We start from the raw sequence: 16,496 nt of genomic DNA on the forward strand, positions 1-16,496 counted from the left end.
ATTCGGGGCAAGTGCGCCATATATTTGTAAACCAGGGCTTCAAAACATTTTACCAATTTTGTTTTGCTATATTCAGGTATTAATATTAGAGTTTTATTTGTGGATATGTTGTTATAAAGAAATGGTAGCTTTAATACGAAATCCATTTTATTTCTAAAAACTAAAAAAAAACATATAATTATGTAGGAATTACCATTTTTTAATGCATTATAACTCAAAAACTTAGAATTTGACCTTATAACATTTCTCATTTCTTCTTTTGTAAAAACGAACCATTTAAAACAAACAAATATCCGACGAATTAACTAATATACCTTTTATTTAAGTCGGCTCAAAACAAAATACCTTGAGTACAAAAATGATGCTGTTACATTTTAATAATAATAAGTCATATTAGTAAAACTTATTCTCAAAAAAGGTTGGTAAAATATGGTTTAGGGGTAAGTGCGCCATACGACTATTAACTGTGGCGCACTTGCCCTACTCGACAATTTTGAGGTGCATTTTTTCGCATTGCTAAAAAAACCTTTATTTTAGTATATACAGATAAAATTCGGGCAGGAAGTTAAAATAAAAGGTTTAAACTATGTACTAACCTTACTGGTTTACAGAAATATGTTAAATATCTTGAAATATTTGATGTTATCTTTCACGGGGTCATCTCTGTTTACAGGTCTAAATGACACTTAAAATAAAATGGCGAATAAATCGTATTAAAATGAACAGAGCCATTTGTGTTTTTTAGTGGAACTGCATTTCAGTTAGAAGCATAGATATAAGATTGCGATAATTGTATAACATCAATAGTTTTCGATTTTTTTAGGGCAGGTGCACTTACCCCTCGGCGCACTTGCCCCACCTGACCTTATCTGCTTTAAATATTGCACCTGTTCCTAATTTATCTGCATTAAAACATTGTACGGGCAGAGGTTCGTTCACATAGAACGACCATTAAAATTTAATCTTCTTAGTGGACTATGTCCTGTGCCACGGAGAGGAAGGCAGTATCCGAGTCTACGTAGCTAATTTTAATCTAACCTATCTCGGTAACTGAGACCATGTTTGCTTTCTGAGTGGAGAAATCCCGTCAAAGCCTTAGAGTATCGAATAATAAAGGGATTAAATGTTTATGGAACGATCCGGTAAATAATTGTAGGGAATAGTTCATTGTGAAACGTAATACCATCTCTTATATGCTTGGACGTTTAAATAGTGAATCAATAATATTTCAATTATATTATACTGTTTGTATCCAGTTATGTAGTTCAGAATTTAAAAAAATAAAGGATAACAATGAAATATTGCTAAGTTTCAAATTAATATAATATTAGCCATGTAAATAACCCAGCTGTTTTGAAATCGTGATAAAAGTTTCCTTGCCGCCCAGAAATATATTGGTTTAGTGTTGCTTACATGATTATTGATAGTGTTATAGTTGATTTTATATTTTTTTAATATTTGTTTAAGGTATGAAAATATTATGCATGCGAGTAAGACATATTTTAGATTGAATTAGTTTTTAGGAATAAAAATAAATAAATAAACATTTTATTTATTTCTTATGGTTGTTAATGCCTTATAATAATGTGGATAGGCAGGTGTGTGGTATTACAAAAAATAATATGTGGGTTAATTAAATTAGCTTTACTTAAAAAAATTAAAGACTTTCACTAACAACTCATTATTATTTATCCCTACCATTTTATAGTTTTATATCACAGAATTCAACTGTTTGATTAAATGATTAACAATACGTTTAATATTTAAAATCCCTTAGTAAAAATCTAATATAAAGTGTCTGTGCTCTACGCTCTACGCGAATTCAACTGTTTGATTAAATTATTAACAATACGTTTAATATTTAAAACCCCTTAGTAAAAATCTAATATAAAGTGTCTGTGCTCTACGCTCTACGCGAAGACTATGATAGCCGATAAATGATCTGTCAGTCCCATTGGCACGGCCCTATTATAGCGCGCATCCGCAAAGGAGCATTAAAAGTAAAGTGCATAACGGTGAGGAATAACTTTATTGCAAAAACTTTGTTACCAAGAATAGGATTTAAAAAGTGTAATGTAAACTAATTAATATAGTTCTTTAACTAATACTAAGCACTATTAAACTAATTGGCCTTACTTGGACAGATGTATTTCAGGAGGTATTTACTAGGGAACCGAGATCATCATGAGATCGCCTTAACTGAACTTTTTTAAGACGAAAAAAAAGAGTATATAATATATTTTCAGTTAGACAATTACTGTCTTTTTCTCACACGTTGTATTTGAAATCGTGGGTATATAATTCTAAATATTTATATATTTGTCCCAAATTGAATTTATGGCTTTCGAGACGAACCTTCCTGAAAATTGTTACTTTGGTGTCCGATTGTGTCAAATACAGATAATCTGTTGAAAGGCGCTTATTCCCTTTTCAATTATTTTGGGATACCCTCGTTCGATAAGTATATAGCGATCGGATAAGCAAATATTTTCTATCGTTCCACTTTTCAGGTGACGGAGAAAGCCTTAAAAAAAATTTTTTTGACGAAGATAGTACATGTTTTTGTACTTTGTAAAATTTATAAGTGTGGACTGAATTATTGAGATATAAAATTTCACAGTCTTTTTAAATAAAAATATAGTTTTTTTTTAATAAAATAAAATAATAGTCGTAACAAATATATGTTACCATTTTATATGGACGGATGGTTGGAATAATATGGCTTTTAAAATTTTAATATATTATATTACATTCCTTGGAAGTTCGAATGCCTAGAATTAAATATTTCTTTAATATTTTTGTTACTTCATATGTATTCTGCCTTTGTTTCAGTGGAAACTGGAACGTCATGGTTTGACCAGCTGTGTAGGTGTAACTTGCACGCTCTTTGTATCCAATCTATATTCCGAGAAAGTAATATGGAGAATTTTCAAAGTGTTATAAATTTTACAGGAAATATACTTGTAAAATATACAGATTTTTTTTTGATTGGATGGATTAAAATATGACCGCGCGGGTCGCTCGAATTTTTCGTCCACTGATTTATTATGCTCTTTGTGGAAGCAATCTTTCCGAGGGTAGATTTTATTTCGTAAATATATTGTAATTAACAACATTAGGTTCCGAAAAAATTGCTTTTGCATTGCTGAGGATATTGGTTGAATATATTTGTTTTAAAAATCTGTTGCTGCTAAAATAGTAGCAAGTAGTAACAAGCAAGCTGATCACCGATCTAGTCTCAGTAATCTGTCTTATTTAAACACACATGACTATATTTTTAATGTAAGTAATCACGTACACCCACAGGGGAATTGCCGATATGCTACCGACTTTAAGAAAAGGAAGGAAGCTATTATTTTTCGGATGGACCTCCAGCAATTTGTATTTTGTTCAGTTTTCCGGTCAGTTGCGCTGGGCCATTCATACCATACCACAATTTTAATTAAAACAGCAAACAACAGAACAGCAGCACTTCTTGTCAAAGCTAATTAATAATACTTGCAGCTAAACCGGTTTTTAACATTAATTAAAATGTTATTGCGAATAAATTGCCTTGTCCAAACACATAATCCAAGGAAAATACAAGAAAAATATGAACCAGTATTAATTTGCGAAATAAATTTCTAGCTGAAATAATTCTACAATGCAACAAAATTGAATTCAGAGCACGTAGGAATACCCAATGTATTGTAAGCGTCCAGAGAAAACGATAAACCGCTTACTGTCAGGCAGGTCGTTCGTTTATTCGCCGGCTTTATTCACATAAAAACAAAGCTTACAACTATAGACATTATATACATATATGTATATATTGAACTAGTGGTCCCTCTTTAAGAATTCATGAAAATCCAGTCAGCTTACACGTACAAATTCTTTTAGTTTGTTAGTTGTTACGTCTTTTATTCGAGAATAAGAAGTTTATTTATATAATATAAATTCAAAGTTTATTGCACTCCACAATCATTTTATACAAAAGATGTTACATTGACACGTGACATGCGTTGACCCTGTTGGGCGCGTCAAAATTTCAAGTGAGGGAGATACTATGTAATTAAGAACTTATATTACGTATGCGTTATATGCATGTAAATATTATTATTATTATTTTATCAACTTAAAATTACTAATAGATTTTTTTATTGCTTGTCTAAATTTTAATGTGTGTGTGTCAGTGTACAGAAAGTCCTTTAACAAGCTTCTTATTCACGGACTCTTCTTTGTTAACTTCTTTTAAAACCTGGATTTGAGGAAACATTTTAAAAACTTCAGAGTGTGACATATGTCCCTATAATGCAGTTCACAGTCTCAACCACTTCATTTCATATGGGTGTCATGAAACAGAACCGCAAAGCTTCCGTCGGTAGGTTTATGTTCCGAATGCGGTAGCTCCAGCTATTAAGATGGCGGAAACTATAAAAGTTGATTAGGATTTTGCATTACACGCTCGATTAGGATATTATCAGGTCCTTTGGCTCTCGAAAATCCACAAGAACAAGATTCTTGAACTTCTTAAGCGGCACAACAATGCTTGTAGAACTGCAAACTCAATAGTATCTGCATAATTATGTGCACTAAACACTCTCACAAATTCTCTCCATTCTGGTAAAATAAAGAAGGTACATATGAATGCGCTCAAAACTCCATCCACTAAAGGGTTGCGCGAACTGCTACAATCAAACAAAAGGAAATTAAACACTCGACTGAGCGTAATCAGCAAAATTTTTCAAATGTATGAACGTATGAATTTTCCGCTCCATTTTGCATGAAGGAATACACAGACACGATATGAAATTTCCAGCTGCCGTAATGCAAAGTTGTTACGATTCATTGCATACATTTGAGAACTTTTCTAGAATATTTTTATAATTCTTACGTAGAAAATTTATTATTTGTTATGTAAACTACAATAAAGTAGAGGTTATGCCGGCTCGATTTGAAGAAGTTCTTAAATGGTTAATTTATACTATGCTATTAGTAACAACCGAAATTTTCCATGATAATTAGTCTGTTTGTGCCCCGTAGTTCTATGCTATAGTACAGTACTCCAGTTTGAAAAACGTTGTAGTTAATGAGCCTGGTGATGCTTAATATTTGATGAGTATAAACACAATGCAGAGCGATGCAATACTTTGTATTTAAAATGCTATGTGTAGTGCTGATATTATTTTTACGTAGACCAGTCTCCCTAGTATAATAACCGGCAAACAACTTGAGCGCACTACCGCGTGATGGTAGTTTTTTTAGCTACACTTACGTAGAAAATTACCCCTACCACAAGTTGTACGTCGGCTATTTTCTTTTCTACTTATCATTCAATAACTTAGGATGTTTTGGTTATTAGGTACAGCTGCCAAGATTAGCTACTATACTTGGTTCCCATCATCCATCCAACCGGCTACTCGTTGCTATTAAGTCCAAGTATAATTATATAAAAAGAACCAAGATCTTATCCCATAAGATAATCATAGAATTCGTTCCGTTGGTCTATTCAGACGTTATAGAATAACCAAAATTCCGATGCAGCTATTTTCTTTTCTATATTACTGTTCTATATATAAACTATAAATACTTTGATGCCTATTTTTTAAACCCAAAAATACGATGAGCTCATCCAGTATCAACTCTTGCTACTGAAACAAGCTTATCGAAGTGTGTTGAGTGCACCAGTGGCGTACAAGATACAAGCATAACGTATTATACCTAATGCACTTATATATTATTATGTTGCTATCTATCTATACTAATACATACAGTCAAACAGTTTGTTTGAACGCGCTAATCTCAGGAACTATTAAAACGATTTTTTTTTTACTAGTAAGAAGGTACAGTACTCCTGAATAGACAGCATTTTATCCCGGAAAAATATAAAGCTTAACTTATCCCCTAAAGACGTTTTCACGCGGGCGGAGCTGCCAGCAATATTATATAAAAATAATAGTAGCTGTTGCCTGCTGCTCCGCCCGCGTGAATAAGTGTTTCCGGGATAAATATTTTCCCGGGATCAAACCTAGCCTGTACGCACTCAGGAGTAATGTAGCTACTAGTGAAATAATTTTCAAAATCGATTTAGTAGTTCCAGAGATTAGCGAGTTCAAATAAACATACTCTTAAGCTTTAAGATAATATTAGTATCAATTTGTGACATAATTTTATGGGTTTTACTGTATTCATGACTAAGTGATGATACAATTACATCGCTTTGAATATTTGGCGTGTATATTAGAGCTGTAGATTGAGATTCTATGTGATTTGTGATGACATGTTATGAGTAAATTGTCATATTAAAATAACGATAAAAAGTGCGCGTTGGTAATTTGCAATGACTGCCGGATCGCTGGTATATTTTAACACGGTTGTTTATAACACAAACGATCCGTCAACTAAATTAATTTCTGCCGGAAAATTGTTTTATCTTCGCGCAGCGAGTCATTCGTAGTGAAACGTGAGGAAAAAATTTAATTTGCGTAGCGTATCGAGTGAAAATGCTTTCGCAGATTTAAAGGACAATTTTAAAGTTAATCGTTGGTTTTAGTTCAAAGCTTCGTGAAGTTAGAGCGTCGTTTTTAATTTAATTCCCGACGGATAAGTTTTTCCAACAATCACTTTTTACTCAGAGTTGATTTATGATAACAGTAATTATAGGCTTGCTTGTAAAAATAAAGAGATTGCGAGTAAAGCAAGGGTATCACTAGAAAAGCCTTTACTTAATTGGTACTTATCTAGGACGAACGAATATTAAAACAGCGATTTCTACATTTTATTTTTATCGAGTATTTCATGTTTTTTGCTAGTTATGCCCGCGATCATTTTGAAGCAATTGTGTAAGACAATATTTCGCAAAGAATAATTTAATTTACGTTGATTGACAATTAGCGACTGATAGTTTGGCACAAATTAAAAGTGATGCGGTGCCGATTTATGTAAGCGCGAATATTTTTTTGGAGTACGAACTTAAGGGACAAGTACTCATTGCATAGGTAAGGTTTGGGGCAGACGCTTAGATAGTGTCTTCAATTGATAGGTACCTATTGCTTTAAATCATCCTTCCGCATAATTGGGTCTTCGCTAAAAGAAATGGAATGTCGGACCTAAAAAAACTCGCCAGGGTTTTTGTTACCCATGTTTTCCCCGTGGCGATAAAAATCTCCCAAAATTTATAGAATACCTCATCTGGCAACTATGATGACAGTCTCTATGACGTAGTAAACGACATCGTTTACAACGCCAGCACATGCTGGTCGTGCACTGAAAAGCCACGGATGCAATGTTCTGAAGACAAACGTTTGTTTCATCAACAAATATTTACATCGGGCCTTTCTTAAGGTGGTAGCTCAAGGTCCATTTTCATACATTTTGTTTCGGCTTTAATCTGGGTAACTAAACAAGTATTGGCAAGTAAAGAATTTAAATTCACGTCTAGTTAGTGATTAGTTCTCGCAGTTGAAAGAAAAACGTAAAAATAATTAATAATCATGGATATTTCGGCCTTTAAAATTTAATATGACAAAATTTTAAAGGCAGAAATATCCATGATTATTAATTATTTTTACATTTTTCTTTCAACTGCGAGAACTAATCACTAACTAGACGTGAATTTAAATTCTTTACTTGCCAATACTTGTTTAGTTACCCAGATTAAAGCCGAAACAATATGTATGAAAATGGACCTTGAGCTACCACCTTAATCATTTCAAATATTCTCGTAGGTAAAACTAGTTGTTAACAAAATTTTATGTGACTGTAGTTGTAATACTCTAAAATCTTTTACTCAGCCCTATTTTTTTAAAGATTTAAATCAACGTGTCATAATATTTTAATCAAACAGACTTAATCTTATCTTATTTAACATTATTAATATTATAAATGTATTGTATTTTATAAATATTATAAATGCAAAAGTTTGTGAAAATGTTTGGATATTTGTATGTTTGTTAGAAGTAAACGTAGAAACGACTTAACGGTTATGGATTAAATTTTGCCAACGGGTAAACCATATCCTAGATTAATACACAGGATACTGATATACCGGTAACTTACTTCCATGGAAAATAACAGGATTTTAATTTTGATTTTTAAAATAGGTGGCGCTAGAGTCGTATACTAATTTAGAGACTATTGCAGCGAGAAAGGCTTTTCACGCGCGTGAAGACGTGAGCAACACGTAGGAGTAGAATAATTGTAAATAAATATAGTGTACTAGTTTATATCTTTAGACACATTTCTTACTCCTTAAAAGTCATATAAGTACTTTGCATTATTCTCCATTTTTATGAGTACGTTTTACTCAGTCGTAAAGGGTGTGAAAGCTTTACGTACTATTATCGTGAATTTTATTAGTCGCCGTATAGGTGTTGTGTTTAGTAATATATAGTTTAATGATAAAAATGACGTGAAGGATATCGCAATGTGGGCTGGTCATTAAAGTCAATCCCTAGGTACTTCCGCTCTTTCCTATTATATATACTTTTCTTCTCCTAACAAATGCTGTGCGTAATTGTAGTAAGGAGCGCAGTGGTACTTACAAATTTGTAACAAAACTTTTACTTACAAATTCGTAAATACCAAAGACTTCTAAGAACTGTTTAATATCTTTGGTAAGTAGGTTTATGTTGTATGACAGTGCCGAATTATTTACTTAATAAATATTGTAAAAAAGGGCTATTGCAAATACATGCCTTTCATATCAAGAAAAAAAGGATTTTATGCGTGGCGGGCTAGTCCCTATTGTCCTAGTTATTAGGCACTCCCGTATCACGCATTATGCCGTTAATATGTTTTTTAAATGCATTATCGATACGAAATATACAGTATAATGATTTCTAAATTTAATATTACTTTATTTCAATAAATTACCTATTTGTTTGTATATTTAAATTTTTAAAATTATTTTATTTTGTTCTTCAAACTTTGAATTTCATATAAATTGATTTAATTTTTAACTTTTAATTTTAGGCTTTATTCAACAATACAAATTTTTTATTCTAAAACTCAATTTATTTATTTTAGTTTAATTATTTAATCATTTTTATTCTTCATGGTATTAAAATTATATACAAGTAATTTTAGAAACATTATTTATTGTTATATATAATTTACATGCAACCTTCACCTTTAATTACAATGGCACTAAGGTAGGCTAATCAATAAAAAATATATAGGTATATTCATTATATTTGCGAAAGAATACAACGATTCGTTGATCCATTCTGAAATCCATATGGTTACAGCCAGACAAAGTAATCAGATCCCTAAATGATATCTTGAAGTCCCGTGATCTGGTTATTTTTTTCGATCAGATTTGGACAAGGTAAGATCTTTCTAGATCCACTGTAATAAGGTTTTAAACCTTTGAGTCCATATCATCATTACTATTATACTTCCTGGGTTTCATAACGCTGTAATCAGATAATATACCCAAGAAAAACAGTACCTGTTGAAAGAGAAATAGAAGAAATTAAACGACGCCTAATAGTTTAATTTTATAAAAAATTTCGCACCGTCCTATATTTCTTATTGATCACCAATTGATTTCTTCCATATTCATAGATTTTTCTATCTTGTAACTTAAATATCGTAATGTTATTCAACGTTTAAAAATATACTATAAACAATTTTTATTTGGGTTACAATAAAGCCTAGCATTGACTCGCGTGAGAAGATGAAAGGTTAAGAATTATAATAAGCTTTACAGTTATAGTTTCATATATAAACAGCATTTTATAGCACCATGTCCAATATACTCACGTTAATAAGCTTAACATAGCGCGAACATAATGCGATAGAATTCATTGTCTAAAAAATAGATGTGAATTCAGAACGCAGCCGCGTATTGTTTTCGGTAAACGCAGGTCCAAAACATGATTTATTTCACGTAGGTCCGTTCGGATTGTAAATATTTCCACGGAGCATGTAGTGTAGTGTAAATAAATATTAACCATGGCCATGCTGGTTTATAATTGCCGGTATTTTGGTGAAAGTTTTCTCCCGTCGGCAACCATCGCTTTGTTCTCACAAACAAAAACGTCGACATAATTTATAGTTATTCGCTTTTGATTAAGAAGAAACGTAAGAAAACATCTTTGGCAATATTCCAAAGTTTACCTGGCCCGTTCACTGTGCAGTTATATAATTTTTTTTCGTATGCTTCTCATAACAGGAACTAAAAAATATAATTATTGCGGAATTAATTTTAATTGTGTTAATAAATGGTTTCGTTGCGCTTTTATTAATTTAAATAGACTTTTTAATGTGCCTTGCAATTTTAATTTCTAATTTTGTGAGTAATAAACTTGTCAAATGATTATTATAATGTGTAGAGTACTAATAATATAATACCTAAATACGTTATGGTGATTTATAAATTAACTGTATATGAAATCAGTTTACTGATAATTATAAAATAATCACGTCAATTTCGCACGGTAAGCAGTTAGGTAATGCATTTCTCTTCTAAATATAGAGATTAATTATAAATGTAGAGAGCATCAAATCTCCTGTAGTTTCTATAATTTTCGGCTATGATGAGGTTATTTCTTGTCTTGTACTATCTCGCTTTTTACTGCTAAGATTCCTAAACTTTCTTCCACTTTAGCTTGTTTTCACTAACTGGTACCTAGGTATGCCCCTGAGCATGTTACTAAAACTAGAAATGCGAAAGTTTGTGAAGATGTTTGTTAAAAGTAAACGCAAAAAGCACTTACATAATTTGAATGTCATTTGGCCCACAGGTATACTAATTCCTTAGTTTACATTAAACTGCTTTATGTCCTGGGTAAATACGCAGTAGGACTTATATTTCGGAAAAATCGTTAATATGTCGGAGGAGCTGTGACTGACTTGTGGTGATCTATAGTGGTGAAAGGTGAAATTTTCCGAAAGGGAATCCGACATTCCAACAATCCGACTAGGAACCGAAAAAAACTGTGCAAAATACCAATAAACTGATATTTGTAACAACTTGTATTACTATTACTTTATTCGTAGATTTAGAGAATTGTATCTGTCTTTCGCAATTTTATTGAAACCAGCGACAGCGACAAAAGCCCATTTTAATATTACTCTTAGTTGTCAAATACACTTATTAGGTATAATATTTTCAATAATAACCATTGCTGTGACCCGGGACTGACTGTCCCCACCGCCTTCACTTTTTTACGACACTGTCTTTATCTGTTATTCTTCTTCCCTTTTGACATTTGCTCAAAATGAAAACCATTACACATCAAACAACGTGCCTATATTCGATTCCCACGTGGTAATATGTTTGCATCAAGAAATGTGTTTTGAGTGCACGCAGCACGATCGTTTTTATCCCATACGTGCCGGAGTACGCGCTGCCATGCCAAATCGTATAGCAATTGAATGATTACACATGTAGGTAGTATGCACTTACGGACGGTAGCCGCGCCGCTGTGGCGGGATCGATCTAGCGCGGCCGGGCCGAGCCGGCCATCAGGACTCGCAGCACTGACGAAAAACTGCACTCCACTGCACTTTATCCAAACACTCTTCTTGTATTTATTTCACTTATTCACTTACTATTTCAAGCAACTGTAACCAACGTTATAAATTATGCGGGAAACATATTTTTAGATAAGAATGCGCACTTACTACTTTATTCGGCGTGCGATAATTCAGTAGGTACATTTATTTGTATCGATCTAAGATAGCAGATGCAGATAATAGTTCATATCTACGATAACTTCGGGGTCTTAATGACTGAGGATTGAGACGATTACTGGCACTGATGCCATGATTGCGGATTAACTTGAAACTCGGAACATTTTAGAATTCAACTACGGAATAATATTGTTATAGGTTTGTATACCGTACGTATGAATATATTCTATTATTTAAAGGATAAAACCATTATCATATTGAATCAGGTCAGTAATTTAACCAATCATTAGAAATATATTTCATACCTTATAGAAACACTTGATTAGGTACATAAAGGTTAATATTTCCAATCCAATATTATTTTGCCAACTTTTGTGTTTTGCCGATTATAAATATTTTATTCAATACTCGCTTTTGAATCGTAACATAATAAGACCAGTTTTGCGAACCATTAATAATAACGAGAAATGAACGTAAAATTATTCAAATGTATGAAAAGAGGTGCTCAAGTCCATAAGGAATATTTTGCTTTCTAATTTCGGGTTCCGATATTTCCTTGTTGAGATATGCGTTTTCAGGATTTGTTTTTTCAATAAGTCTCTTTATTTTTACATATTGACGGTTCAAAGGAAAATTAACTTAAGCGACATTAAGTTTCATAGTATATTTATATCAGCTCTTCTTTCTGTGTAGTTTTAATCTAGTTAAACTATTTGAAAAAAAATGTCGCTTAAATCAATTAACCTTTTAACCGTCGATATAAACTAGTGTTAATGTTTTAGTCAACATTTTTTTATGATCAGTTTAAAAAACCCGATCCCTCTTTATTGGTATACAATATTTAAAAAGTTTTCTATTTCGTTAGTATCTATGTTGTTTCGTCCGTCAAATTACCAATACAATAACAAATTAATATACTGTAATCCAAATTTGACTTGTATAAAACTACTCAGAAAACACACGTTATAACTGATGATTCAAAACCACACGAACAAAGTAAAGCGACAGGACGTATTATATCGTCCAGTATACATGTACGTGCATATCTTCTCGTAAAATGTACACGGAAAAATCTAAAACGTTTGTGTAAACATAAATAAACCGACGTAAAGTGAAGTGATTTATGGATAAAGGAGAAAAACGTCGATTTTTTTCTCTCATACAAATTGTTCAATAAAAGTAGCAAATGACAGTTGGCAAATGTCTATTTATTTTTGGATTGGATATGTGCTACGAGAATTCATCATACATGGAATGCCGGATGTTAAGTACCTTTTAAATGCATTTTACCACAATAGTTGTAAAATAATTGTAGAGTCGACTTACATACAATTTTTTATTTAGCAACGCTCATAAAATAAAAAATATGTCTATGATATTTTTATATTTATAAACATCACTTTAATGAATACCTAAACGAGACATAAAACAATTTTGAAATCTGTTTTATATGTAGGCATTGAGTTTTAAGTACTTATTTTTTTATAAATTTAATTAACTAAATAAATTTATAAATCTCGTAACAAGCTCGCAAACTGCTTGCAATTAAAAAAAAACACAATATCGAGAACATGCATTTTTGTATATACTCTACAGATATGTTACCTAGAGTAATTGTTTCCGCATGGGATTGTATGTTTTAGTCGATCACTGATTCAGTTGGCACACGACACGTGTTTTCGGGCAGAAAACTCGGTTTTCCGCGAGAGCCGCGAGGGCGGGTTCGCGCGACGACGGTGTTGTCGACAGCGGCGCGGTGACAGACTGGCTGCGGGCAGGGCGCGCTGCTCGGCGCGCCGCTCGCCGCGCCGGGTCGCGCGGTCGGCGGGCGGTCGCGGGCGGCGCAACAGATACGCCACAGGTTGAGCGGCCCGGGCCACCCGCGCTCACACCTCCACCCATTCTATAAACGCCGCACACACCAATTTACATCCTCATTATCGGCTCCAGAGTCAGAGCCTCACGGTAGCGGCCATGTCCGTCACCGTATAACTTAGCTCATTTCTTTAGGAAAGCTTTTTTATTTACACTAAGACTGCATGTTTTATAATTCTTACATTACCGGTAATTTTTTGTGAAAATAGCCTTTTGACAGAAATACATGTTATCCTCTATAATATACTGAATTATAGAGGAAAATAAATGCTACATTTCCTTCACAGTTGGCGCCATATAATATTGCAGTACTAGACTCGCACATTGATACAAACTATTTATTTGACCTGTAAAATTATATTACAAAGCTAAATAAATTAGATCTGGCTATTATAATAATTTCTGACGCCCTTTTCTCATTACTTTCGTGTAGACAGTTGTAACGATATTTGCGCCATATAAGCTGAAAATATATTTTTATGTACAAAATTAAAAAGGTAAGCAAGGTAAAAGGTAAGATAAATAAATATTTCTATTTATATGTATATGTCAGTGTAAATAGGTATATTTATAGGAAAAATTACTTCAAAGACATCTGAACAATATAATTTCTTGTTCGAAATTATTTGAATAGTGAGATTTAAATATTGCTGATGATTGATATGATAAAATTTTTACTAAGAATATTGATTTTGTTTCTAGGATATCGAAACTCCATCAAAAATTATATAAACTTTTACTAACGACGAACGTTTCATCGCGGCGGCTGGGATTATACTGGCCAGACTTATTAGACGTAACATTGGCTGACCCCAAACAGCTATAGAACGAAACATAAAGTTTTTCACGTGTAGTTACGGTCTTCATCCAGTTCGGTACAAATTATATCGGATACATTCCCACCGACAATCTCTCGCGCTAAACAGTGACTCCGCTATGCCAAAATAGATTTCTTTACTTATCGCAACTTGTTTACTTTTCCCAGCGTGGACCGAGTTTATTATCATAAACACTTGAGGCGGTGGTGATTGAGCCAGATTCTTTCTTTTTCACCAGTTTCCTTCAGTAACAGCGAAACATTAATAGGTCGTTACTTTATATTTATGAATCCGAATGCAAAAACAACTCGTGCACGGTACCAGATAAATAAATGTGGTGTGGTCAGCTTAGACATAAATCAATAAAGGGTTATCGTTTACAAACCATATTAAATCTTTGCAAGTCACTCGGGTTTAGAGACGGATTGTGGCGGCCGCGGTGGACCCCGCAATAATGGCTCTCTGCAATATTGTACCCGTATCGATTTCCATTACGAAAAGAGTAATGGACGCAATGGTTAGAAGATAACAGCATTAATACACAAAACGTTTTTGATACTAACGTTTAATATTGTAAAATTTCACTAATAAAGAGATGAGTTTGTAAGTTATTGTAGAAGTAATCACTTAAATTACAAAAGTGATACCAAAAATTGTTACTGCTGTGGAAAGTTACGCTATCCCTGGCTTCGTACCGCGTATTAGGTTATAATTTATTTCTAATATATATCTGTTACTGTACAATCTAGATAAAGAATTTCAAATAAACAGAGTAACGCGAAAAACTATTAACTGCGGCTTTATCCCAGCAAAAACGTAGAGCTCCGAGTATTCGAAATGTAAATAGATGCTCTACATTACATTGTGTACTTTACTATACCTATAACTACTAATACATATTTTTTTAATAACCATAGTAAAGTCTAGACCGTTAGTTTGATTTATGACTATCATTATCATCGTTATTCACAACGTCTAGAAGTCTCTCTTATATCGTGCCACCTTTTTCAATCCCAAGCCAATCGTATCCAAGCGCTGACCATAGGAGCATGAAAAGAGAAGAAAATATTTAGTATAAGGGTAATATGTAGTCATTTTGACATTGCGTTAATAAACGAAAACACATACGCTTCTTTACCTATGCTAACATTGTGCCAAAAATCATTATACATATACAAATCACGGTTTTATTTTGCTGATTTTTTAAAATTATTTTATTGTTTACTGCGAACAGTGCGTGCGACAGTGTTTTTCTCACTGAGAATGTGATTTTTCCTCTGCAAGAAATTCTATTAAAATAGTAGTAGTGACATTAGGGCGTGTAAAATCAAAAGTACTTTTTATTAACGCAATGCCAGAATGTCGTTGTATACCTAAATGTGGATATACATAGTATATTAATAACATCTTTTAAATAAAGCAATAGCCGGGTGTAAGGAAACATCACAATAAAGACGAAACATACACATATAAATATATATCTTATCAGCCATATCTAATATCTACGTTTTTAACAAATAAATAATCTTGAATTATTAGATTAATATGTACCTAGTCTTTAGAACATAAGTAAATTTATATGACAGACATGGTGGATTTTACAGCAAAATTAACTTGCAAGTTTCGTTTAAGATTATTTGAATATATAGAGGTGTTTGTGTAATTGAACCTATGAGCAAGCAAATCCCTATTAGATTGAAAGTTCTAGAATGTTTAATCCTCAGGGATATTGGTATAGAATAAAGCATGAAATATATTTGAAGCATTTAGTAGCTACTTTGAGGCAAACGAACGATATTTAATATGTGTGATGGGGTTTCCAAATATCATAAGTCGTTTAGATAACTGAAAAAAATCGAACCAGGCCAATCACAACTACTCGCTTATCCTTTATTTTTCATTACTTCATTATGGTTTTTATTAAATACTCTAATTGAACAAATAAAAAATAAATAATGGTCACTTATTATATGAAGACACCTCCGGTTCTGAGCTGAATTTTGTCTGTCAGTTTAAGGAATTTCTAAGTGTAAGAACATGCTGTTTTAACCAAGTTTTAATTGACCGCTATTCTCCTTTTTAATGAGAGTGAACCTGTTCTCAGGGAACTATGTAGATTAGAACAAATTTATAATGATTTCTAATGTTGACGCAATGTTAGGCATTAAAATAAAACTGTCCAGT

At 32.7% G+C, this 16,496-nt stretch overlaps 1 protein-coding gene across 5 annotated transcripts in view; it reads right to left on the reverse strand.

Annotated features, from left to right (window-relative positions):
- The window catches only part of LOC115443458 (potassium voltage-gated channel subfamily H member 8), a 78,467-nt gene extending 65,094 nt beyond the window's left edge, over window positions 1–13,373 (reverse strand). For all 5 annotated transcript variants that reach the window (XM_030168870.2, XM_030168869.2, XM_030168868.2 and 2 more), the window contains exons 1-2: window positions 13,225–13,373; window positions 11,393–11,550 (exon numbers count right to left, since the gene is read on the reverse strand). The gene's annotated coding sequence lies outside the window, so the exon portion shown is untranslated. The remainder of the gene's footprint in view (window positions 1–11,392; window positions 11,551–13,224) is intronic.
- Window positions 13,374–16,496: the final 3,123 nt, after the last annotated feature.

The sequence above is a fragment of the Manduca sexta genome, chromosome 17, assembly GCF_014839805.1.
Source record: "Manduca sexta isolate Smith_Timp_Sample1 chromosome 17, JHU_Msex_v1.0, whole genome shotgun sequence".
Taxonomy (NCBI): Eukaryota; Metazoa; Arthropoda; class Insecta; order Lepidoptera; family Sphingidae; genus Manduca; species Manduca sexta.